At 40.4% G+C, this 26,760-nt stretch overlaps 1 protein-coding gene across 1 annotated transcript in view; it reads right to left on the bottom strand.

Moving 5' to 3' along the window:
- LOC137249104 (carnosine N-methyltransferase) overlaps positions 1-24,770 on the bottom strand; it is a 29,616-nt gene extending 4,846 nt beyond the window's left edge. The window contains exon 1 of the mRNA XM_067780281.1: positions 23,606-24,770. The gene's annotated coding sequence lies outside the window, so the exon portion shown is untranslated. The remainder of the gene's footprint in view (positions 1-23,605) is intronic.
- Positions 24,771-26,760: the final 1,990 nt, after the last annotated feature.

Here is a 26,760-nt window from a genome sequence, read left to right as displayed (position 1 = left end):
AACTTCAATTTCCCTAAGATTTCCGTAATATGGCCATTAGTGATGTTTGTGTGTGTGTGCAAATTTTGAGCGATCAGCTGTTAGTTGCGCTACTTGGTAAAATTTACAATGCTTTAAATACACCTCCGAAAATGCTGCACATAAAATTTGTCCTACTAAATTTCAATACGCATTATACTCAGATGTAACTGAAATATGTGTTTATGTCTCACCCTCTACACTAATTCTATGCATTCTATGTGTGTCCACAATTCATCGCAACTGATTCAGCTATATGTTATACCCTATGGCCATCAGAGGGTTGTGTCTCCGCTTTTCGGTACACCCTGTGCTTTTATGTTAGTTATTTAACCACTACCGCTAGATGGGTCTCCTAAAGCATATATGACACTACTTTGTTTTCTTGTATTTTTTGTTTGAAAAACTAACTTTAACCTATCGAAAGTCAAAATACAATAACAATTCGGCAGTAAGCTGAAGAGCGACAAATATGCGCTCAAAATTAACTGGGTTGACGTTTAATTGTAAACTGAACGAAACTCAAATTGAAAAAATAATTATTACAAAGAGGAAAAATAATTTGAAATACAATTTAAAAACAGGAAAAATGAAATTAAGATGGGAAGACAATTACGTCTACCATATTATTAATAAAGTTCAAAACGCGGAATTTATTTGGAACCACACGCTTCCTGCATATAAACTGAAATACAAAAAGCAACAATTTTGGATTGAGCTGGTGAAGGAAATACGGTTAGGTTTCAAGATCAATTTTAATATCGAGGAATACATAAGATTAATATTTGATAAGATATGGTTTAGTCCACTGTATAATGTATTTACTTCCCCGATATTCAGATGAATTTACGCATAAGTGGTGCAATTTAAAATCGTACTTTAGTACAGAGAAGCAGCGGATAGAGAATGCAAGACGAAGTGGAGCAAGCGTTGATGAGAGGAGTCCCTGGAAATTTTATGGTTCCTTGAAATTCCTGGTCGTCGTAAGCTAGCATACACCGTCGGTGAATAATTTCAATAAAAGAATTTTGGAGGTAATGCATTTTTCTTTTCTCTATTGTTGTATAGAAGTTTGAGTAGAGTAGAGTAGAGCCCAATGTAGATCCGATCCATATGAGTTTCCTCCCCGCGGTAGAGCCTGTCACAAGAGACGACTAAATCTCGTACATGGGAGTAAGTAACCGCTGTTCGGCTTTTTGATATCCTCATGAAGGCATTCAAAAAGCACAATGGAGCATACAAAATAATAGTAATGTCTTCTGGTAAATCTACAATCGCCCATATCTTCAAATCCACCAGAGCCATATTTCAGAGCGGAGCTTCCCAAGGCAGCCGGTTCTATGCACCGGAGCGGCTCGGGATTTTTCCCGACCAGGGGCTGTCATTTTAGTGTAACCCCATTTAATTTGTTGCGGGAAAATAATCTTTTTAGGACGGTCACACTCTTGTCAGTGTGTCACGTGCAAGGGATGGTTGCATCGGAAATGTTGTTCTGGGCTGGACCCCAAAACCAGACGTCCTTGTAACTTTTATAAATCTTTTGTGGCTCCTTACTGTTCACGCCCAAGGGCGTCCCGTAGTCTGCGCCTAAATCACTACCGGTACGACCCCTCTTAGAAAAACTTTCTTCGATCTGGAAGAACTTGTTTCTTACATTTTGATGTTCTTTTGCCCGATGCCTGAACCCAGGGCGATGCTGATGGTTGGCTAACCAAATATTCGCTCCGGTTTCCGGAGTGATATCGGTCGAAACCACCTTCGCTAGCTGGTTTTGCGCACTTTGGTAGCGGAATTATCGTTGCCTATTGGAATGGGGTAGGACTTCAGTGACAAATTGAAAACGTGTAGTTTACTCCCTCATCGCCAAGGTGTCGTCATGGCTATACCATCTGGGATTATTGACTTGGTGGCTTGGCCTTTTTAATGCCTTCCTTAACCTCGGTTGAGATTCCATATATGAGGGTCCTGGCCCTTATCGTGATGAGCTCGGCCGTGAAATGAACAAAAATGTTCTCGGGAATCATATAATGTCGCCATTTGGGTGTTTAGTCGCCTCTTACAACAGGCATACCTGCCGCGCCTATATTCTTAGCCCTCTAACCCCCTTCTTGTTTGCTTCGCGTCTCCGATATGGTTACCGAGCTTAGAAGAAAAATACACCAGAGGAAACTGCAGGTCTGTCGAAACGCCGCTCTCAGAACTGTCATGGGATATCTTATATTACTGTAACATCATCCACACAGTAAGGCGACACATCACACCAACCTTCTTTTCAATTACAATGAGAAACCAACGCCTTTAAACCCCCTCTCATTATGGTCCTCTGTTAACACAGCATGTTTTTTTCGACCCCCGTTAGAGGACATTGATGACAATTTGTGATTGGTCGCACCTATTGGGTGGGGCGAAGCTCTGCTACAACAACAATAGAGCAGATGATGATTTATAACTTTAACTATCATATCGCGTCTTGCATATAAATAATTTTAAATATTTTTTAGGTTCTCAGACAAGAAAACAAAGATGATCTCGACGACTGCATTGAATTCTTAGATGAAGATATCGACGCGGAACAGTTCAACTCTGCTAGCCAGCCATTAGAAGCCATCGGCGCTACCGATGCAAATAGTTCTAAAATAGTTTCCGATGTAGTCCTTTCACCATTATGTACCAATGAAGATAGTGTTCAATTTGTAGAAAAATAATCAAATAAGTTGGGCCATGTTTTAAAAAAACTACGTACTAAAAAAGAAAATGATGCAAATGACAACGCTTCTGCTTTAATCACAGCATCCCAAAATTTAACTAATGCTTATTGTGCTGCATCCAAAAATGAAAAAGCGAACAGTTTTGCCACCTACATTGCTGACAAAATATCTAAACTCGATGTTAATCTTCAGCTATCAGCTAGAAAAGATAATCATAATATTTTGATAAATTTGCAAATGGAGCAGCTTAATCGGAACGGCCAATGCGACTAGTATATACTATTTGCGCGTTTACCTTTTTATTTAGCACAGTATGAACTTTAACTATGTACATATACAATTTTTCATATTAGTTTGCTACTGAAAATATAATTAGAGTAGTTTTTGGATGCTTCCACGATAGCAAAAGCTCTTTCAAACCGCAATATATATATATTCTTCTTTTTTTAGTAGTGTGCATCTAAATTGATTATTCTGCTTTACTGTACTTGAAGCATGGTTTGGCACAGTGTACAATAATTCAAATTTAGTTGTAATATATAAATATACCATGTCAATAAATACAATTTAAGTTGTTTTTTTTCGAATCCGGAAAACCCTCCAGAAATGATGCCGGATAGGTCCTCAAATGATCCCGTAATAGTCCCAAAATGGCCTTGACGGGATCCCGCACGGATTCCGAAAACCATCCAGAAATGATGCTGGAAGGGTCCCCAAATGATCGCGAAATAGTCCCGAAATGATCCCGGACGGATCCCGAAAACTATCCAGAAATGATACCGGATAGGTCCTCAAATGATCCCGTAATAGTCCCAAAATGACCTTGACGGGATCCCGCACGGATTCCGAAAACCATCCAGAAATGATCCCGGAATGGTCTCGGTATGACCCTAACGGGATTACAAATAAGGTGAAGCTAATTATAAAACCATGTTAATAAGGCAGCAGGCGCATTGGAGCGATGAAAAGTTACAAAGAAACATACAGGTAAAGCTTATAAAAGCGTGCTAATAAAAACAATTGAAGGAGGGTGGATGGCGGGAGGAGACGGAGAGCACCACCGATCGTTTTTCCAAAATTGTTTAGTTCTGATCTGTATGAGCCAGATACCAAAAACTATTGATTTAGAACATTTATATTGAGTTATAACAATTTATAGATTTTGCTCCAGAGGGGGTGAGGGGAAAGGGGGTGCGAAGATGGAGGGTGTCACTGCTCACTTTGTAAGCCCTCGACTTATTTGACCTATTGAGTTTGTAATATTGGTGGTCAGTAAAGGTGAAGTCATAATGTGTAAAAATTATTAAAAAGTAATTTTTCGAAGGGGTCGTGGGACCCCCACCCAATTTCCATGTTCGAAAAAAATTTCACTAGTAGACTGTTGTCTGTGTCCCAAATTTCATCAAAATCCGTGTAGTCGTTCTGGCGTAATTCAGTCACAAAGATGAAAAAATATAATAGTTAAAATTTAACTGTACCTAGGGGGCGGGGACCCCCCTCTTTTTAAAAATATATAGCTAGTAGATACTTCTAGACTATTGGCTATATTTGTGCCAAATTTCAGCCAAATCCGTCCAGCCGTTCTTACGTGATTGAGGCACAAAGACAAACGTCTGGACATACAAACATCCAAACATCTAAACATCTAAACATCCAAACTTTGCCATTTATAATATATACTAGCCTTTACCCGTCCGCAAGGAGAAAATGAAATATATGGGCTATTCACGTTAGCCTGCTTATCAAGTTATCTGTTTAAAAAAATTTGTCTGTCTAATGCATTTTATTTGCAAATAAAATAATGTGCTGATAACCTGATAGGATCCCCGAATGATCCCGAAGTTATCCAGAAAAAGCCACGAAATGACCTCGACGATATCGCGGACGGATCCCGAAAACCGTCCAGAAATGCCCCGGAAGGGTCTCCAAAAGTTCCCGGAATAGTCCCAAAAACCCCGGAATGACGATGATACAATTCTAGGCTTATCCAGAGAACCACACAGAAATGATCCCTGAAGGGTACAAAAATGGTCCCGAAATAGTCCCGGAAAAGTTCCGAAATGACCCTGACGGGCTCCCGTACGGATCTCAAAAACCATCCAGAAAATATCCAGGAAGGGTTCCCAAATTATCTTGACATAGTCCAGAAAAATTTCCGAAATGACCCCGAGGGGATCCACGACGGATCGCGAAAACCATACACAAATGATCCCGGAGGGGTCCCAAAACTATCCCGAAAAAGTTACAAAAATATCTCGAACTGACTCCTACAGAAATGACCTCGGAAGGGTCCCCAAATGATCCCAAAATGGTCCCGAAATGACCCTGATGGACCCGGCAAACCATCAAGAAATGATGCCGGAAGGGTCCCCAAATGATCCCGAAATAATACAGAAAAAGTCATGAAATGGCCCCTAAAAGGTTCCCAAATGATCCCGAAATAGTCCCGAAAAAGTTCCGAAATTGCTCCAATGGGTTCCCGTATAGATCCCGAAAACTATCCAGAAATGATGCCGGAAAGGTCCTCAAATAATCCCCCTAACAATCCCGAAATGACCCTGACGGGATCCCGTACGGATCCCGAAAACCATCCAGAAATGATGCCGAAAGGGTCCCCAAATGATCCGAAATAGTCCCGAAATGACCCCGACGGGATCCCAAAAACTATCCAGAAATGATTCCAGAAAGGTCCCCAAATTATCCCCTAATAGTCCCGAAATTACCCTGATGGGATCCCGGACGGATCCCGAAAACCATCCAGAAATGATGCCGAAAGGGTCCCGAAATGATCCGAAATAGTCCCGAAATGACCCCGACGGGATCCCAAAAACTATCCAGAAATGATGCCAGAAAGGTCCCCAAATGATCGCCTAATAGTCCCGAAATGACCCCGACGGGATCCCGGAGGAATCCCGAAAACAACCCAGAAATGATGCCAGAAGGTACCCCAAATGATCCCGAAAAAGTCGTGAAATGTCCCCGACGGGATCCCGAAAACTATTCAGAAATGATGCCGGAAAGGTCCCTAAACGATCCCCTAATAGTCCCGGAACGTCCCTGACGAGATCCCGGGCGGATCCCGAAATCATTCAGAAATGATGCCGAAAGGGTCCCCAAATGATCCCGTATAAGTCGAGAAAAACTCCCGAAATGACCCCGACGGAATCCCGGACGGATCCCGAAAACCATCTAGGAATGATGCCGGAAAATACCCCAGATGATCCAGAAATAGCCCCGAAAAAGTCCCGAAATTACCCCGTCGTGATCCCGGAGGGATCCCGAAAACTATCAAAAAATGATGTCGGAAAGGTCCACAAATGATCCCAAAATAGCCCCGAAAAAGTCCCGAAATGACCCCGACGGAATCCCGGACGGATCCCGAAAACCATCTAGAATTGATGCCGGAAAATACCCAAAATGATCCCGAAATTACCCCTATGGGTTCCCGTACAGATCCCGAAAACTATCCAGAAATGATGCCGGAAAGGTCCCCAAATGATCCGCCTAATAGTCCCGAAATGACCCTGACATCAAGATATGATGCCGGAAGGCACCCCAAATGATCCCGAAATGACCCCGTCGGGATGACGAACGGATACAGAAAACCATCCAGAAATGATGTCGGAAAGGTCCTCAAATGATCACCTAATAGTCCCGAAATGACCCTGACGGGATCCCCGACGCATCCCGAAAACCAGCCAGAAATGATGCCGGAAAGGTGCTCAAATGATCCCCTAATATTCCCGAAATTACCCTGACGGGATCCCGGACGGATCCCGAAAACCATCCAGAAATGATGTTGAAAGGATCCCAAATGATCCCAAAAAAGTCCCGAAATGATCCCGACGGGATCCCGGACGGATACCGAAAACCATCCAGAAATGATGACGGTATGTACCCCAAACGATCCCGAAAAAGTCCAGAAATGACCCCGTCGGGATCCCGGACGGATCCAGAAAACTATCCAGAAATGATGTCGGAAAGGTCCCCAAATGATCCCGTATTAGTCGAGAAAGTCCCGAAATTACCCCCACGGGATCCCGGACGGATTCCGAAAACCATCCAGAAATAATACCGGAAGGTACCCCAAATGAACCCGAAACAATCCCGAAAACCATCTAGAAATGATGCCGGAAGGTACCCAAAATGATCCCGGAATAGTCCCGAAATGACACCGACGATATCCCGGACGGATCCCGAGAATGTCCAGAAATGATGCCGGAAATTATCCCACGGATCCCCAAAACCATATAGAAATGATGAAGAAAGGTACTCCAAATGAGTCCGAAAAAGTCCTGAAATGACCCCGACGGGATCTCGGACGGATCCCGAAAACCATCCAGAAATGATGCTGAAAGGATCCCAAAAGAATGATGGTGGAAGGGACCCCAAATGATCCCGAAAAAGTCCCGAAATGACCCCGACGGGATCCCCGACGGATACCGAAAACAATCCAGAAATGATGCCGGAAGGTACCCCAAACGATCCCGAAATAATCCCGAAATGACCCCGTCGGGATCCCGGACGGATCCAGAAAACTACCCAGAAATGATGCCGGAAATGCCCTCAAATGATCTCCTAATATTACCGAAATGACCCTGACGGGATCCCGGACGGATCCCGAAAACCATCCAGAAATGATGCCGAAAGGGCCCCAAATGATCCCGTATTAGTCGAGAAAAAGTCCCGAAATGACCCCGAAGGGATCCCGGACGGATCTCGAAAACCATCCAGAAATGATGGTGGAAGGGACCCCAAATGATCCCGAAAAAGTCCCGAAATGACCCCGGCGGGATCCCGGACGGATCCAGAAAACTATCCAGAAATGATGCCGGAAATGTCCTCAAATGATCCCGTATTAGTCGAGAAAAAGTCCCGAAATGACCCCGAAGGGATCCCGGACGGATCCCGAAAACCATCCAGAAATGATGGTGGAAGGGACCCCAAATGATCCCGAAATGGCCCCGACGGGATCCCGGACGGATCCCGAAAACCATTCAGAAATGATGCCGAAAGGGTCCCCAAATGATCCCGTATTAGTCGAGAAAAAGTCCCGAAATGACCCCGAAGGGATCCCGGACGGATCTCGAAAACCATCCAGAAATGATGGTGGAAGGGACCCCAAACGATCCCGAAATAATACCGAAATGATCCCGTCGGCATCCCGGACGGATCCAGAAAACCATCCAGAAATGATGCCGAAAGGGTCCCCAAATGATCTCGTATTAGTCGAGAAAAAGTCCCGAAATGACCCCGAAGGGATCCCGGACGGATCTCGAAAACCATCCAGAAATGATGGTGGAAGGGACCCCAAACGATCCCGAAATAATCCCGAAATGATCCCGTCGGGATCCCGGACGGATCCAGAAAACCATCCAGAAATGATGCCGAAAGGGTCCCCAAATGATCTCGTAAATGATTACTTAAGGGACCCAAAATGACCCCGAAAAAGTCCCGAAATTACCGCGGCGGGATCCCGGACGGATCCCGAAAACCATCCAGAAATGATCCCGGAAGGCTTTCGATATGACCCTAACGGGATTACAAATAAGGTGAAGCTAATTATAAAACCATGTTAATAAGGAAGCAGGTGTGTTGGAGCGAATGAAGAGTTACATAGAAACATAGAGGCTAATAAAAGCGTGCTAATAAAAACAATTGAAGGAGGGCGGATGGCGGGAGGAGAAGGAGAGGACCACTGATCGTTTTTCCAAAATTGTTTAGATCTCGATCTGTATGCGCCAGATACCAAAAACTATTGATTTTGGAGAAAATTTATATTGAGTTATAACAAATTATAGATTTTACACCAGGGGTTGGGAGAAGGGGGGAGGGGGGCACGGAGGGTGTCACTGCTCATTTTGTAAGCCCCCGACTTATTTGACCTATTGAGTTGTAATATTGGTGAAGGTCAGTAAAGGTAAAATTATAATGTGTAAAAATTATTAAAAAGTAATTGTTTGAAGGGGTCGTGGCATCCCCACCCCCCTTTCCATGCTCGAAAAAAATTTCGCTTGTAGACTGTTGTCTGTGTACCAAATTTCATCAAAATCCGTGTAGCCGTTCTGGCGTGATTCAGTCACAAAGACGAAAAAATACAATAGTTAAATTTTAACTGTTCCTAGGGGGCGGGGACCTCCCCCCTTTTCAAAAAAATATAGCTAGTAGATCCTTCTAGACTATTGGCTATATGTGTGCAAAATTTCATCCAAATCGGTCCAGCCGTTCTTGCGTTATTGAGTCACAAAGACAAACGTCTGGACAAACATCCAAACATCCAAACATCTTAACATCCAAACTTTCCCGTTTATAATATATACTAGCCTTTACCCGCGGCCCCGTCCGCAAGGAAAATTTTAAATATATGGGCTATTCGCGTTAGCCTGCTTATTATCTGTTTAAAATTTTGTTTTCTGTCTAATGCATTTTATTTTTGTAATTGAGTAAAAAAAAGAACTAAATGAGCTGATAACCTGATAGGATCCCAAATGATCCCGAAATTATCCAGAAAAAGCTACGAAATGACCCCAACGCTATCGCGGACGGATCCCGAAAACCATCCAGAAATGCCCCGAAAGAGTCTCCAAAAGTTCCCCGAATAGTCCCAAAAAAACCCGAAATGAGAGCGACACGATTCTAGACGTATGTAGAGAACCACACAGAAATGATCCCTGAAGGTATTCCAAAATGATCCCGAAAAGGTTCCGAAATGACCCTGACGGGCTCCCGGGCGGATCTCAAAAACCATCCAGAAAATATCCAGGAAGGGTCCCTATATAATCCCGACTAACTCCAGAAAAAGTTCCGAAATGGCTCCGAGGGGATCCACAATGGATCGCGAAAACCATACAGAAATGATTCCGGAAGGATTCCAAAATGATCCCGAAATTGTCCGGAATTGACCCAGATGGGATCCCGCACAGATCCAGAAATGATCCCGGAAGGGTGCAAAAACTATCCCGGAAAAGTAACAAAAAATCCCAAAATGGCTCCTACGGCATGCCGGACGGATCCAGAAATGATCTCGGAAGGGTCCCCAAATGATCCCAAAATGGTCCCGAAATGACCCTGATGGATCCGGCAAACCATCAAGAAATTATGCCGGAAGGGTCCCAAAATGATCCCGAAATAATACAGAAAAAGTCACGAAACGACCCCTAGAGGATCCCCAAATGATCCCGTATTAGCCCCGAAAAGGTCCCGAAATAACCCCGACGGGATCCCGGACAAATCCCGAAAACCATCCAGAAATGATGCCGGAAGGAATCCCAAATGATTCCGTAAAAGTCCCGCATTGATTCCGACGGGATCCCGAACGGATACCGAAAATCATCCAGAAGTGACGCCGGAAAGGTCCTCAAATGATCACCTAATAGTCCCGAAATGACCCTTAAGGGGTCATGGACGGATCCCATAAACCATCCAGAAATGATCCCGATATATTCTCGAAGCAGTCCCGAAATGACCCTGACGGGATCTCGAACGCACCCCTAAATGACCCTGACGGGATCCCGGACAGATCCCGAAATCCATCCAGAAATGATCTCGGGAGGGACCCCAAATGATCCCGAAAAAGTCCCGCAATGATTCCGAGGGGATCCTGATCGGATACCGATAACCATCCAGAAGTGATGCCGGAAAGGTCCTCAAATGATCACCTAATACCAAAATGACCCTGACGGCATCCCGGACTGATCCCAAAATCCATCCAGAAATGATCTTGGGAAGGTCCCAAAATTATCCCGAAATAGTCTCGGAAAAGTTCAGAAATTACCCTGACGGGTTCCCGGACGAATCCTGAAAGCCATCTCTAAATGATCCCGAAAAAGTCCCGAAATGACCCTGACTGGACCCCGAAAGGATCCCGAAAACTATCCAGAAATGATGCCGGAAATGTCCTCAAATGATCACCTAATAGTTCCGAAAAACCCTGACGGGATCCCGAACGGATCCCGACAACTATCTAGAAATGATGCCGAAAGGGCCCGCAAATGATCCCGTATTAGTCGAGAAAAAGTCCCGAAATGAACCCGACGGGATGCCGGACGAATCCCAAAAACCAGCCAGAAATGATGCCGGAAGGGACACCAAATGATCCCGAAAAAGTCCCGCAATAATTCCGACGGTATCCTGAGCGGATACCGAAAACCATCCAGAAGTGATGCCGAAAAGGTCCTCAAATGATCACCTAATAGTCCCAAAATGACCCTGACGGCATCCCGGACAGATCCCGAAATGACCCCGACGGGATCCCGGACGAATCCCAAAAACCATCCAGAAATGATGCCGGTAGGTATCCCAAATGATCCCGAAATAATCCCGAAATGACCTCGTCGGCATCCCGGACGGATACCGAAAATTATCCAGAAATGATGCCGGAAAGGTCCACAAATGATCCCCTAATAGTCCCGAAATTACCCTGATGGGATCCCGGACGGATCCCGAAAACCATCCAGAAATGATGCCGGAAGAGCCCCCAAATGATCCCGAAAAAGTCCCCAAATGACCCCGACGATATCCCGGACGGATCCCGAAAACCATCCAGAAATGATGCCGGAAGAGCCCCCAAATGATCCCGAAAAAGTCCCCAAATGACCCCGACGAGATCCCGCACGGATCCCGAAAACCATCCAGAAATGATGCCGGAATAGCCCCAAATGATCCCGAAAAAGTCCCCAAATGACCCCGACATACTCCAGAAAAGGTTCCGAAATGGCTCCGAGGGAATCAACGACGGATCGCGAAAACCATACAGAAATGATTCCGGAAGGATCCCAAAATGATCCCGAAATAGTCCGGAAATGACCCAGATGGGATCCCGCACAGATCCAGAAATGATCCCGGAAGGGTCCAAAAACTATCCCGGAAAAGTAACAAAAAATCCCGAAATGGCTCCTACGGCATCCCGGACGGATCCAGAAATGATCTCGGAAGGGTCCCCAAATGATCCCAAAATGGTCCCGAAATGACCCTGATGGATCCGGCAAACCATCAAGAAATTATGCCGGAAGGGTCCCCAAATGATCCCGAAATAAAACAGAAAAAGTCACGAAACGACCCCTAGAGGATCCCCAAATGATCCCGTATTAGCCCCAAAAAAGTCCCAAAATGACCCTGACGGGATCCCGAAAGGATTCCGAAAACAATACAGAAATGATGCCGGAAAGGTCCTCAAATGATCCCCTAATAGTCCCGAAATGACCGTGATGGGATCCCGACAACTATCCAGAAATGATGCCGAAAGGGTCCGCAAATGATCCCGTATTAGTCGAAAAAAGGCCCGAAAGGACCACGACGGGATCCCGGACGAATCCCAAAAACCATCCAGAAATGATGCCGGTAGGTATCCCAAATGATCCCGAAATAGTCCCGAAATGACCTCGTCGGCATCCCGGACAGATCTCGAAAATTATCCAGAAATGATGCCGGAAAGGTTCCCAAATGATCCCCTAATAGTCCCGAAATTACCCTAATGGGATCCCGGACGGATACCGAAAACCATCCAGAAATGATGCCGAAAGGGTTCCCAAATGATCCCGTATTAGTCGCGAAAAAGTCCCGAAATGACCCGGCGGGATCCCGGACGGATCCCAAAACCATCCAGAAATGATGCCGAAAGGGTTCCCAAATGATCCCGTATTAGTCGCGAAAAAGTCCCGAAATGACCCCGACGGGATCCCGGACGGATCCCGAAAACCATCCAGAAATGATGCCGGATGAGCCCCAAAATGATCCCGAAAAAGTCCCCAAATGACCCCGACGAGATCCCGGACGGATCCCGAAAACCATCCAGAAATGATGCCGGAAGAGCCCCCAAATGATCCCGAAAAAGTCCCCAAATGACCCCGACGATATCCCGGACGGATCCCGAAAACCATCCAGAAATGATGCCGGAAGAGCCCTCAAATGATCCCGAAACAGTCCCCATATGACCCCGACGAGATCCCGCACGGATCCCGAAAACCATCCAGAAATGATGCCGGAAGGGTCCCCAAATGATCGCGAAATAGTCCCGAAATGATTCCGGAATAGTCCCGAAAATGTTCCAAAATAACCCCGACGGGATCCCGAACGGATCCCGTAAACTATACAGAAATGATCCCGGAAGGGTCCCAAAATGATCCCGAAATAGTCCCGAAAAAGTCCCGAAATTACCCCGGCGTAATCCCGGACCGATCCCGAAAACCATCCAGAAATGATCCCGGAAGGGTCTCGATATGACCCTTACGGGATTACAACTAAGGTGAAGCTAATTATAAAACCATGTTAATAAGGCAGCAGGCGCATTGGAGCGAATAAAAAGTTAGATAGAAACATACAGGTAAAGCTAATAAAAGCGTGCTAATAAAAACAATTGATGGAGGGCGGATGGCGGGAGTAGAGGAGAGGACCACTGATCGTTCCTCCAAAATTGTCTAGATCTCGTTCTGTATGTACCAGATACCAAAAACTCTTGATTTAGGAGAAAATTTAGATTGAGTTATAACAATTTATGGATTTTACACCAGAGGGGGAGATAAAGGGGGGCGGGCGGAGGGTGTCACTGCTTACTTTGTAAGCCCTCGACTTATTTGACCCCTTGAGTCTGTGATATTGGTGAAGGCCAGTATACGTAAAGTTATAATGTGTAAAAATTATGAAAAATAATTTCTCGAAGGGTCGTGGGACCCCTACCCCTCTTTACATGTTCGAAAAAAATTTTGCTAGTAGACTACTGTCTGTGTCCCAAATTTCATCAAAATCCGTGTAGCCATTCTGGCGTGATTCAGTCGCAAAGACGAAAAAATATAATAATTAAATTATAACTGTTCCTAGGGGGCGGGGACCACGCCCCTTTTAAAAAATATATAGCTAGTAGATCCTTCTAGACTATTGGCTATATGTGTGCAAAATTTCATCCAAATCGGTCCAGCCGTTCTTGCGTTATTGAGTCACAAAGACAAACGTCTGGACAAACATCCAAATATCCAAACATCTAAACATCCAAACATCTTAACATCCAAACTTTCCCATTTATAATATATATTAGATATTAGATTAGATTAGATTATTTATCTTTATTTTTATTTCTTTCTATACAAGATGTATCAATATAGAAGTATTATAGTAGAACGTTGTCCCTTTATGCACCCGTGCAACAAGCTTGCATGGGTGGGACCATAATTAATTTAACGCTGCGAAATAGTTTTCAAAATTTCGCCTCATTTCATCTGCACCCCTCTTTGGCATATTTCTTTCGCTTGAAGTTGACGTATAATTGCTTCCTATTATTTGGTCAATTTCAGCATCCGAAATCACGTCAAAACTACTTTTTGTGTGCATATTTTGGGTTCGTAAAAGATTATGCACACATATGCAAGCGAGCACTACTTGAACGGCTGCAGCTGGAGCACGGAAACGATTTGTCAGAATTCCAAAAGTGTTTTCGACAACACGCCTGTTTCTCGAAACCATGTAATTATATTTAATTTCGGAATCTGTAAGTCTCAGATGAGAGTAAGGCTTCATCAAATACTCCTTGAGAGCAAATACGTCATCGGCTAATAGTACATACGGTGATAAAGTTTATGATAACGGAAGAAAACTTGGAGGAGGTATTTTAACTTCATTTCTTTCTATAGCGTATTTCAATTCCGATTTTAGCCAAATTCCGGCGTCTCCTACTCTTCCGTTAACACCTACATCTGCATAAATAAAACGGTAATTGGCATCTGCGACTGCCATCAACACAAATGAATGATATCCTTTATAATTAAAATATGTAGATCCACTTTTCCTCATCGGCAGTATCTTACAATGCTTCCCTGAAAAGTGTCATTATAGCTTGTAATTGAACTCTTTAATAATAAATATATTTTAATTTACCACCTAAAGCACCGATGCAATTCGGAAATCCCCACATTTCATAAAAATCCTTCGCAATATTCAGCCAGTCCTCTTCCGTTGCTGGAAATTTTAAATACTCCTCGTTTAAAGCTAAATATAGGGCAGGAATAGATTCCTTTAAAATTTTTGAAATTGTCGATTGCTGAATGCGGAATGGCAATTGAAGAGACATTTGGCTTTCACCTACGATGGTAAAAAGTTGTACAACATTTCAAGGGGAAATCACACACACTGCTTCTGAACGAACAATTGGTTGCGTAAAAATGACACCTTAAACTGAAAGCGCCATTTCGTTTGGGGTTTTATCCTACATACATAGGCAGAGCACGCTACCATCACACCAACACCACGGCGGCTTACATCGAAACCGATCAATTATTTCTATCAAAATTGGTTATATTCGGAAAAGATCTCAAAACAAATACCAAATTAGTTAAGATTTTATCCCAAAAACTACACCCAAAAAGTCGTTATTTCGAAGTGATCCGCAAAAGTGGTCGCAGATTGATCCCGAAATAATATTTGTTAATTCCAGAAATATAAGACTTGCTTCCCCCAGTAAAACCTCAATCCGTCGCCAAAGACCCCAAGTAGTCCACATTATCATCATAAAAACCCAAATGAAGTGCTGGTTTTTAGTAGTTTTTATGCTATGTCTGTTAGTTACCAGTGGCCAAATAGCGCAGGGTCAATTGTAATCGTTCTCCTGGCCCAATACAGCTTCTCATTTTTGTATCTTTTTCGTGATGTAGGGACGCACTTTTTCCAGCAGCATCTCGAACTGAGCAGGAGTAATTCGTAAGATGTTTCGATATAGCTTGCTGTCTTCGCACTGAATTTCCCTAAATAGCTTACAGCTAAATCCTACGACGAAAATAAAGTATAAATATAATGCAAGTAAATTCCTATTTAGGGTATTGTAGTTTACAATTCTTTGCTGCTCTCCCCATTCCGATGGATGTCCGGCAAGGTGAGCGCGCGAAACTGCAACCCTAGTAAAAAGAACGTGACTTGGCGAGGCAACTCAACCCTAGAATCCCTCATGTCAGGAATCTTGAGTTGGATATTACGCGAGTGGTAAATGAACACAAACTTGCCAAATGGGAAGAACATATTAAGGTAATAGTGCAGTTTACGGTGCCCATCGAAATTTATATTTTGTGACACTTGGATATTTTCGTTCATTTTTTTTCTGACAGTACATTTTATTTTGATAATTTAAAACTAAATAAATAAAAAATAATGGAGTTGGAAATTTTAAATATTGCAACAAATTGTTTGTTGCAGGCTTCCGCTCTTACCATAAGAGGGAAACAGAAACTAAAGAAAAAGAAATACGCCGCACAATGGCTTTTAAAAAGAGAAACAGAGGGTAAGCCCTAAACTTATTAATTAATAACGTAGTTTGCAAGAATACAAAGAAGAAATATACAATATACATGGATGTGGTAGCCTCTGTGGTGGTGACGGTAATGGGCGTGCTTTTGTTTATGTGTCCGTCTATTTGTAGGACTTATAGCCTTGTCTATTGAATGATGCACTATGAATTACCGGCAGAAAGCGCTAGCGCATTTCGTCGAGAGTTTGATCGCCAAATGCGATGGAAATTTCAGCATTGTATTTTTTCCAGCTAGGCAAAGATTTGACGGTTGACCAGAATTAACCGACACCAGCAAAGAGGCTACAGTTCTTAATATGGGTAGTAGTGCAGTTTACGGTGCCCATCGAAATTTGGGCCAAAAGAGACGTGAATACGCGTCTTTTGATACCTCACTCGAAAATCTTGGCCCAACTTTAGGGTGGGTACCGTAAACTGCACTACTACCCATATTAAGAACTGTAGCCTCTTTGCTGGTGTCGGTTAATTCTGGTCAACCGTCAAATCTTTGCCTAGCTGGAAAAAATACAATGCTGAAATTTCCATCGCATTTGGCGATCAAACTCTCGATGAAATGCGCTAGCGCTTTCTGCCGGTAATTCATAGTGCATCATTCAATAGACAAGGCTATAAGTCCTACAAATAGACGGACACATAAACAAAAGCACGCCCATTACCGTCACCACCACAGAGGCTACCACATCCATGTATATTGTATATTTCTTCTTTGTATTCTTGCAAACTACGTTATTAATTAATAAGTTTAGGGCTTACCCTCTGTTTCTCTTTTTAAAAGCCATTGTGCGGCGTATTTCTTTTTCTTTAGTTTCTGTTTCCCTCTTATGGTAAGAGCGGAAGCCTGCAACAAACAATTTGTTGCAATATTTAAAATTTCCAACTCCATTATTTTTTATTTATTTAGTTTTAAATTATCAAAATAAAATGTACTGTCAGAAAAAAAATGAACAAAAATATCCAAGTGTCACAAAATATAAAGAAAAAACGGCCGAATGTTAAAAAAACCCAGGCATGCTTAACCAACGAACCGATATCATTTCGTTACGATAATTAACGTTAATAAACGAAACAAAGTCATTTCGTTTCGTTTATTAACGTTAAGAACGTCAAATTAACGAAATGATTTTGCTTCGTTTTCTGCCATATCAAAACGAAATCAAATCGTTTATGTTGATTTTTAATTTCAAACTATGCTGGCAAAGCTGATTGATGGCGGAGTCATTAAAGGTGAAAGCATAAGCCAAGCTGATTGCCACTTTTCTCATGAATTTTGACAGTACGAACATTTCTCAGAGTATTTTTGACATTACCACCAACGAATTACACAAACAAATTAGGTACATGGAGTTTGTGTGTGTATGTCCGCTCGCTGTTACCACCTTACGGCTTCACCATGGCTATAGCATTGCCAGCACAATTCAAACACAAAGTATTACGTTTTTGTTAATGTTTTTAACGCTAACGAAAGATTTTCGTTTCGGTTAAAAACGAGATACAATTTATCTTGATAATTTCTTTATCGATAATATTTCGAAGTGTTTCAACGGAAACGATGGAAATTTTTTAATAAACGATTAGCTTAACGTTAAGGTGCATCCCTGAAAAAACCTATCGAAATACAAACTGGTTAGTTTGTTTTTAACAGCCTAGATTGTATTTTCTTTGTATTTCGATAGTTTTTTCTTACATAGCTTGCCCGTTTCCACCTACACCAAAATTTTATGTTCCATTTCTTTCGCACAAAATACAGGAAAAAATACAAAAAGATAAAGTAGTGTCATATAGGTATAAGCATTATCTAAGCTATTATTAGCCGTGTTGTTTTTTACCGTATACGTTTCGTTTGCGCGTGAAAAAAACGCCTATCCTCGCTTAGATAATGCTTAGGAGACCCATCCAGCGCCAACTAGCTACAGCACAGGGTGTACCGAAAAGCGGAGACACAACCCTCTGTTGTATTTCTGTGTATAACATATAACTGAGTCAGTTGTGATAAATAGTAGACGCGCATAGAATACATCGAATTAGTGCAGAGGGTGAAACATGGTGTGACAAAGATGCATACTATATGAAATATATTTTGCGTCACATTAAGATTTTACACATTCTCTACGACCCCTCCTTGATCATCAAAATTCATCCAAACGTTTATATGCTCAATCGGAGCCGCCTTCAAACTTAAGAAAAAACAAACAACCTAATGCCTACCTATAAGAGCGCTCTCAAGGATATTCACGGGTTTGTTGCAGGGCTTATTGGCCACTGCACGATACAACAACAAAAAACGTATTTTCCTGCAATTACCCATTTGGACTAATTTCTGAGTGCCCTTTCGGTGCCGCTTAGATTTGGGACGGCTCAACTTGACATAAAAATTGAATTCATACATACATACAAATACATATAAAAATACAAAAGTAATCGCCTATTCTGTATAAAAAGAATGTTATGCTTCCGCTCTTCCCGCTCTCCAAATTATTCGTGCGCACTGCGGTACCTTTTTTTTTTTTTGGTGGTTGAGGTCTCTTCTGTTGGACTCGGATCATAGGTTATGGGAAGGAAATTATATGAGGTGTCTGCTATAACGTGACTGGTATAATAAAACCGGTATACGAGGCTGGTACAAATAGGTTCCCTGGCGCTGAAGAAGCTTTCGGTCATCAAAGGTGACCATGTCGCAAATAAAAATGTTATTCCACATCCATATGCAGCTTTTTCCTGTTAATTTGACGACCGAATTGTGTTTTTTTTTGTGTGGCCTTTGGCCTTTCAATTATATTTTTTGGAGGCAAAATATTTAAACAAGAAAATCAGCTCTTTGCTCACTTTTCGCGCACAGGGGCTACGGTTTGACATATTACTTTATATTTACACAGCAGACCGCGCACTGCAACTTGTCTCTGTGCGCGAAAAGTGAGCAAAGAGCTGATTTTCTTGTTTAAATATTTTGCCTCCAAAAAAAAAAAGGTACCGCAGTGCGCACGAATAATTTGGAGAGCGGGAATAGCGGAAGCATAACATTCTTTTTATACAGAATAGGCGACTTTTGTATTTTTATATGTATTTGTATGTATGTATGAATTCAATTTTTATGTCAAGTTGAACCGTCCCAAATCTAAGCGGCACCGAAAGGGCACTCAGAAATTAGTCCAAACAGGTAATTGCAGGAAAATACGTTTTTTGTTGTTGTATCGTGCAGTGGCCAATAAGCCCTGCAACAAACTTATAGGTAGGCATTAGGGTGTTTGTTTTTTCTTAAGTTTGAAGACGGCTCCGATTGAGCATATAAACGTTTGGATGAATTTTGATGACCAAGGAGGGGTCGTAGAGAATGTGTAAAATCTTAATGTGAAGCAAAATATATTTCATATAGTATGCATCTTTGTCACAAGAAATTGGCAAATCGAGCTAGACGAAGCTAGTAAACCTTATACCGCGTTTACCGTGCCTGGACGTCCACTCTACCAATTTGTTACAATGCCATTTGGATTGTGCAATGCGGTGAAAACCAGAAAAAAGATCTAAAGTCGAAAAATATTTGGCTCTGCCAAGATTGTCGAGTATGTCGTCTACGCGTGCCAACGGAAATTTGTCTGCGATAAGCTTTTTGTTGACTGCTCTGAAATCAACGCACATACGGTAAGACTTTTGGCCTGTAGGATCCTTTTTCGGCACCAAAATTAAAGGGCTGTTATAATTAGAAAAGCTGGGTTCTATTAAATCATTTCGCATTAAATTTTCGACTTGTTTATTAATTTCTTCACGTTGTGTATATGGTAAACGATAATTTTTTATATAGACTGGATTTTTATCAGTTAAACGTAGCTTTTGTTCGTAAAAGTTATTTAAAGTCATACGATCCGTTTTTAAAGCGAATACATCGGCATATTTTAAGCATAAATCTAGTAATTGTTTTTGAGCATAACCCGGCATTTGATTTTTCAAAATTTTCGTTAATTCCTCTAAGCGTTTTTGATCTTTTGAAGTTTCATTGATTTTGCAGACATTGTAGTTGGTGATATCTTCCGTTACGATATTGCAATTGTTGACATGTTTTACTTCGTCAGTAATATTTAAAATTTTTATAACTGGATTATTTGTGTCAACAATGCACTTTGCCGTAAAAACACCATTACAGATTTCTTGCGAGTCTACAAAAACAGGATTATCGCATTTTGGTAATTTAAATAACCGATAAACTTCACATCTCGGAGGAATAACTAAAGAATCGGTACTTGTGCCGTGTAAAATTGGTATATTTGCGTTATCTAATCCGGTATTAATAGTTATGCTATCGCTCGCGTAATTAATAATGCATTTATTCAATTTTAAAAAGTCTTTGCCGAGTATTCCGTCTGAAGGTATATTGAAATCGTCGTTAACTACATGTAAAGTATGCGGTATTAAAAACTTATATGCAATTAATTTGGTTTTTAAGGTTCCTAAAGTTGAAATTGTTTCAGGCGTTACGCCTGTTATGTTTGTTATTTCGTTAGTATTAAAGTTACAATTTTGATATAAACTTGAAATTTTGATTAAAGAAATATCTGCTTGTGAATCTATTAGAAAAGTACATGGTTTGTAGGAATCGCTACATTGAAGTTCAATAAAATCTGAATAATTAAGGTTCAAGCAGTAGATGGATTTTAATATTTTTGAAGAAGATTCGTTTAATTGTCTAAATCGTGATCCCGATCCCCCAGTGTTCGCTCCTGAGGGTCGTTCACGTTTAAAGCGCGTACATTGGCATTACTTCGCGAATTTGAACGTCTATTATTATTAGCATTATTGTTACTACAACCAGGCTGATTGTTTCTATTAGTGCTATATCTGTCATTATTACCTCTATTAGAATTAGTGTACCCGTAATTATTATTGTTGTAATTATTTCTATTGTTATTGTTGAATCTTGCGTTTGGATTGTTGTACCTATTATTGAAATTATTACCTCTATAATTTCCTCGAAAACTATTTTGCCAATTACCACGAGTACGGAATGCTAGTACTTGTCTTTCTTTTACCTCATTATTACGTTCGACTATCATTTTTGCAACTACGTCTTTTGAATCACTGAAGGTAGTTGAAGCCAGGATGGATTTGACCAATTCTGAACGAGTGTTCAACCTGCACACATTCACTGTTTGCTCTACGGCCATTTCATGTGCCTTGGCTTGTGTCATACCTTCAATAATCAAAGAACGTTCCAATGCGTCGGATAGTTCTTCAACGCGCTTAGCAAAGTCTGAGTAATTATTATTGATGACATGTAAAGACGCGATTTTACCAGAAACAACTTTCGAGTTGTCGGGTTTTATTCTATTTCTCAAGGCAGTCTTTATGTCATCGACTGAATTTATTACGGTTGGTAATGCTTCGCGTGCTTTTCCCTCAAGTTTGGATTTCAAAAATGCAATAAAATTACTATTTAAATTTTCATCTGAGAAGATTTCAATTAATTTTATTTTGTCGATAAAAGATTCTAATGCCAGTGGATCGCCGCTGTAGTTGTCCCTAATAATTGAGGCGCAACTGGTAATGAACACCTTTTTCTGTTCTGAGGTTGCCATGATTGAAATATTGTTATTCGATTGTAAATCTGAAGAATTATTTGTTGAAGGCAAATTAGAAGAATTTGAAGTAGAGTGAGAATTGGAAAAGTCAGTTCCTGACTGAAAATTGGAAGTGCTAGTTAGTAGGTTGTCTGAATTATTAGACGAATTTGCTGAAGGCTGAGTGTTTATAATATTAGTTACTGACTGAAAATTTGAAGTATTATTTTCTGCGATATCTGAGTCATTAAATCCTAAAAAATCTTCTTGACGAGCTAGTGAACACCTTCCTTTAGGGCTTGATTTATCGCTGGAATTGCCCTCAGAATCGGACATGTGTTTGAAACAGGGTAATTTTATTGAAAATTATTTTAAGAGAAAAAATTTTGTAAATCAGGTAAATATTTTGTAAATATTATTTGAAAATCCGGTTAATATTTGTCGCGTTTGGTATGAGTTTTATAAAATGGTAAGTCTGGTTAAGAAAATTATATAATTTGTTTTTTTTTTGAAAACAAAGGAACATCCGGTCTGCGGATTTTCTCTAAATTATAGGCTAGAGAAATGCCTACCCCCCTTCCGTGCCGAACTTAGTCGGACTTACCGACTGTCCCCCACTAGGTTAGCCCCGCTAGCTAACCAATGGACAGGCTGTCCTAAAAAGGACACTTGGTCTGTGGTTTCTCGCCCCCCAGAATGGGCTTTGCAAAAGGAAATAGGCAAGCGTGTTCCGGTTTTATTTATTTTGTGAAAAACCGAAACAGGCTAGTATATTTTTTTTTCGGACTATTGGAAAAAAAATATAGAAAAACCGTACTTGTTTCCACAAGCCTAACCAAAATTTTATTTTTTTTGTTCGAATATACGGCGATGTTTACGACCACATCGCTTTATATTGAAAGTATGACGTATATTGTATCACGGACTCACCGCTTTCTATCAAAAAAAAATCTTCTATTATATTGCGGACGCACCGCTATTAATAAAGCTTCCAAACCGTTTCACGAGAACATGTATATATATAATATCTACAGCAAACGAAACGCTTTGTTTAAGTTGTGGTTGATGAAAATATTTTAATTTTTTCCATATTAAATTCATGTGGTTTATGTACATATACGAAGGCAAAAATTTCATTTTATGGCATTCATATTTAAAAAAAATAGGGGAGCTCAGGATTTTGTGGAAGTGGTCATAGTGTTTACAAACTGGTGTAGTACGTTTACACCAAAACGCGAAAAATGTATACTGCTATGCATTTGATACGTCAAGGCTAATACGCGACATTAAAACCCGAAGTTAATTTTTTCCTCATTGTCAATGCATAACAAAATCAAAAAAAACAATATTTTCAAATGACGAAGAAACATTTTTTCCTCAATATCTAATGCACAAAACTCTGAACTGCCCTAATGTGTATACATTTTTTTGTTAGGTGTATTTGCAACAAGGCATTACTTCAAAAATGTTTAAAAGATGCTTAAAACGATTTATTAAGATTTAAGAAGCGATAAGTTTTATATTTCAAATTTGTAATATTTGAAATTTTTCATCCAAACGCATTATGTACGCTTGCGGACAAAAACACGAAAATATTTGTCCATATTTTACAACTTGGAAAGTTCCAAAAAAAAATTCCAAATTATTTCATAAACGTTTATTTATGAGAGGGAATGGCTGTATGTAAACAATTTTATTTTATTAAGCCTTCTTCGTTTAATGTGTGCATGAAATTCTGAATTACTTCAAATGTAAATATATTACAATACATAATATTATTGAAAATATAAACATTTTCTTTTATAAAAAGTTTCTATTTATCACAAACTCTTCAAACGACTTCAAGAAAACTTGCAGAGATAAACGATAAATATTGTATTACTATTATATTAATATTAATTGACTATTTATCAACTTTAAATTATTTTCATAAGCGTTTGTGTGGAAAAGAGTGTTATTAATTGATTGGAAATAAAAGATTTATAGTTTTAAAAGCATAGAAAAAATATTTTTATAAAAATCTTTGTTTTAGCAAGATTTCCGCTTACGATAAGATATATTTTAAATTGACTTCACGTCGCCCGTTGTGTTGGTATAAATTTGGTCGTTGATAGGTTTGGTCTCGACTTCCTCGTGGCTCATCTCCCACTTCTTATCTTCACCCGTACTTGTTTCTAATTCTAACATAGCTAACGCTGGTGTTCACGCTGTTCACAGTGCGATGATATTTCAACATTTAATTTGCATTTCACATGATGTATTTTTTTTGGTTCTTATTGTTCGCAGGCTAATTTATTTGTAATGGGCGTAGTTTGATGGGCCCATAATTTAACAATAGGGTCGATTTTTGCACCATTTGTAATTTTAGTTTTTCACGCAATTCATAATGCGAAAGCGTCGGCTTTATAACAAATGTTGTTGTAAGCCGCAAAATGTATGAAAATGTTTTAATCGTAAGTAAGAAATTAGCACGTGGCACACCGACTAATTGTTCCAATTCTTCTAGTGCATTTTCCGGTGCGATGGAATAATTTGCAGTCACCACTGCTGCTCTAGACTTGCTTACACTGTATTTCTAATAAAGAAGAACTTGCACTAACTTTTTATAATTTTTAGCGCACGAACGAAAAGTGTCACGGTCGCCATGTAAAGTGGCGCTTTGCTGCCACTTGTTTTCGCATACAACCCCACGCTCACACACGCACTTACTGGAAGAAACTATTTTTCCCTTTTTGATTTTATTAGTTTTTATTTTAAATTTCATTTTTCGGTTTCCTGTTTGTACTATAAACTTTTGTATATGTTTTAGTTCACATATTGAATTATTTTTAGTTTATATTTGTACAATAAAAATGTTTTACACTTTTTTTGATTTAAACTTAGTCCTTTTTCTAGTCTTTAACTTTGGTTACAATTTTTCCAGTTTTTGTTTTAATATTTTCCGATTGCGCGTGTAGCGCGGCGGCCGGCTCAATTCAAACTCAAAACTGTAGAAAAAATGCTGACGCTTCAAAGCGGCCCTGCCGCTATGCCAAAAGTGCATAGCGGTAAAATCGCATGATGCAGTGGCGTGATAGAGTCGAGTAACGGAAGATTCAGCCAATCAGAATTCTCTCCGTCATTCGACTCTCTCACCCAGTAACACCAAGTGCATACATGCATGGTTGCATGTGGGGGTGATGCCAGCTATTTTAGTTTTTAGTTTTATTTTTAGTTTTTAGTTGGCTGGCACTACATGCCGCTACATAATAGACCGTTTCATTCCACAAATACTAATGTCAAATGTTTTTATCTATTTGGATGACTTACTGATCATCGCCCCTGACTTTGACTCACATCTTCGGATGTTGCAAGAAGTCGTCATCTGCTTAAGAGACGCGAACCTTACAATAGGGTTGTGCACGGACGTAAGTATGATGATGATTGTGATATCCGCCCCGCATCAAGGTGGACAAGGGTTAAGGGCCCCGACCTCTCGCCCTGAGCTAGCTGGGGGACATTCCACCTTGATTGCGCAAAGGGGCGGATTCACCTTCTAATAGGTGTACGTGACAATGGACACATATTTCAGTTACATTTGAGTATAATGCGTATTGAAATTTTGTAGTACTAATTTTATTCGTAGCAATTTCAGAGGTGTATTTAAAGTTTGTCGCTTAGCAGTCCATATAAAGTTTAAGCGTAAACGTATATAGACTTGAAAAAAACACAGCTAATACTACAAATCACACGCAGAAGATTGCGCATTCACGAGTTCAAAATTGCTTCGTTCTGCGCATCTACGACACACTTGACTGCTTGAACGTATGAAAGAAAGAGAGAGAAAAACAAGAGCTAAAGAAAAAGGCGTAGAAATTGCCCACAAAAAACAGCTGATCTCTTGTTTACATGCGCAATGCGCAATCTTGTGGTGTGATTTGTGTTATGATACCACTACTACGGTTACCAAATTATGAGTGTGTTAGTAAACTTGAATGCGTAGCGAGCACAAAAGCACCATCCATGGCAGAACGAAATAAGGTGGCAGCATGGTGACATACCTACAAACATAAACAAAAATCCCATGTACTTTATTTTTGTAAATTCGATGGACAAATGTCAAAACATTGTGAATGATGACAAAGTGTGATCTCTTATCTGTCAACTGCCTGACAGGCTGTGGCTACTTTTCAGCGTTTTGACAGGCTGTTCAATATGGCGGCGCCTATCTTCAGCGGGTGATAGAAAGAGATACAGAATGAGACAGCGATAGTCAAATACGAATCAGGTGATCCAATCACTTTGGAATTTTGACGTTTATGCAGAAGAGATCACACTTTGTCATCATTCACAATGTGTCAAATTGTACTGCGACGGAAGTTGATGTATCAAATCAAATAAAAAAAGTTTATAATCAGCTGTTCCATGCTGCCACCTTGCGTCGTTCCACCATGGCACCAGTGTTGCCAGGTGATGCAAAAAAAGAAGCTAGATTGGCAAAAAAAAAAGGTTAGAAAAGGCTAAATTTAGTAAAAAAGGAAGCTAAAAAAAGGCCAGAAATTTTTTGGTTAATTCATAAAATTTTTTTTATATTTTAGTTTACACATTTGTAAATAAAAACTTAAGCATAACTTCCTGTTTCAAAACATATCAGGCACATTTTCCTTGACTAGCACATGGAATTACTTTAAATGACTGCATATGTGTATATACATAAAAAATATATTACAAACTAATTATTTATATAAAATATTCCCCGTCTGAAGAATCAGAAGAGCTTAAGTCTGGGTATAAAGTTTGGCTATTTACCATAGATATGAGATCATAGGTAATTTCAAAGTCACTACAACATTTAGATAAGCGTTTCAACGAGCATCTAATATTAAGCAGCGCATTAAGCATTTTAATTTTTAGTTTGTTCCTTAATTTAGTTTTCAGACTTTTCATGCCACTAAAAATTCTTTCAACTTCCGCGTTACTGAGTGGTAATACTAGAAAACTAAATACTAATTCCACAAGTTCTAAAAAAGGAGGTTCGTTTAGTGCATTTTTATGTTCTCGGACTTCCGACCAAAATTCCATGGTGTAGTGTACATTTTTCCATTGTATAGTTATAAGTTTTCGCCACTGCAGGTCTATTAATGCTTTTTGACTTGAAGAATAACTATACTTCTCTTTTTCAAAGTAAGAAAATACATCTGGCTTTGAAATTTTCAACGAATTT

The sequence above is a fragment of the Eurosta solidaginis genome, chromosome 4 (genome assembly GCF_040869045.1).
Source record: "Eurosta solidaginis isolate ZX-2024a chromosome 4, ASM4086904v1, whole genome shotgun sequence".
Lineage (NCBI taxonomy): Eukaryota > Metazoa > Arthropoda > Insecta > Diptera > Tephritidae > Eurosta > Eurosta solidaginis.
Note: the sequence above shows the minus strand (reverse complement) of the source record. Positions and strands in the feature narration are given on the sequence as shown.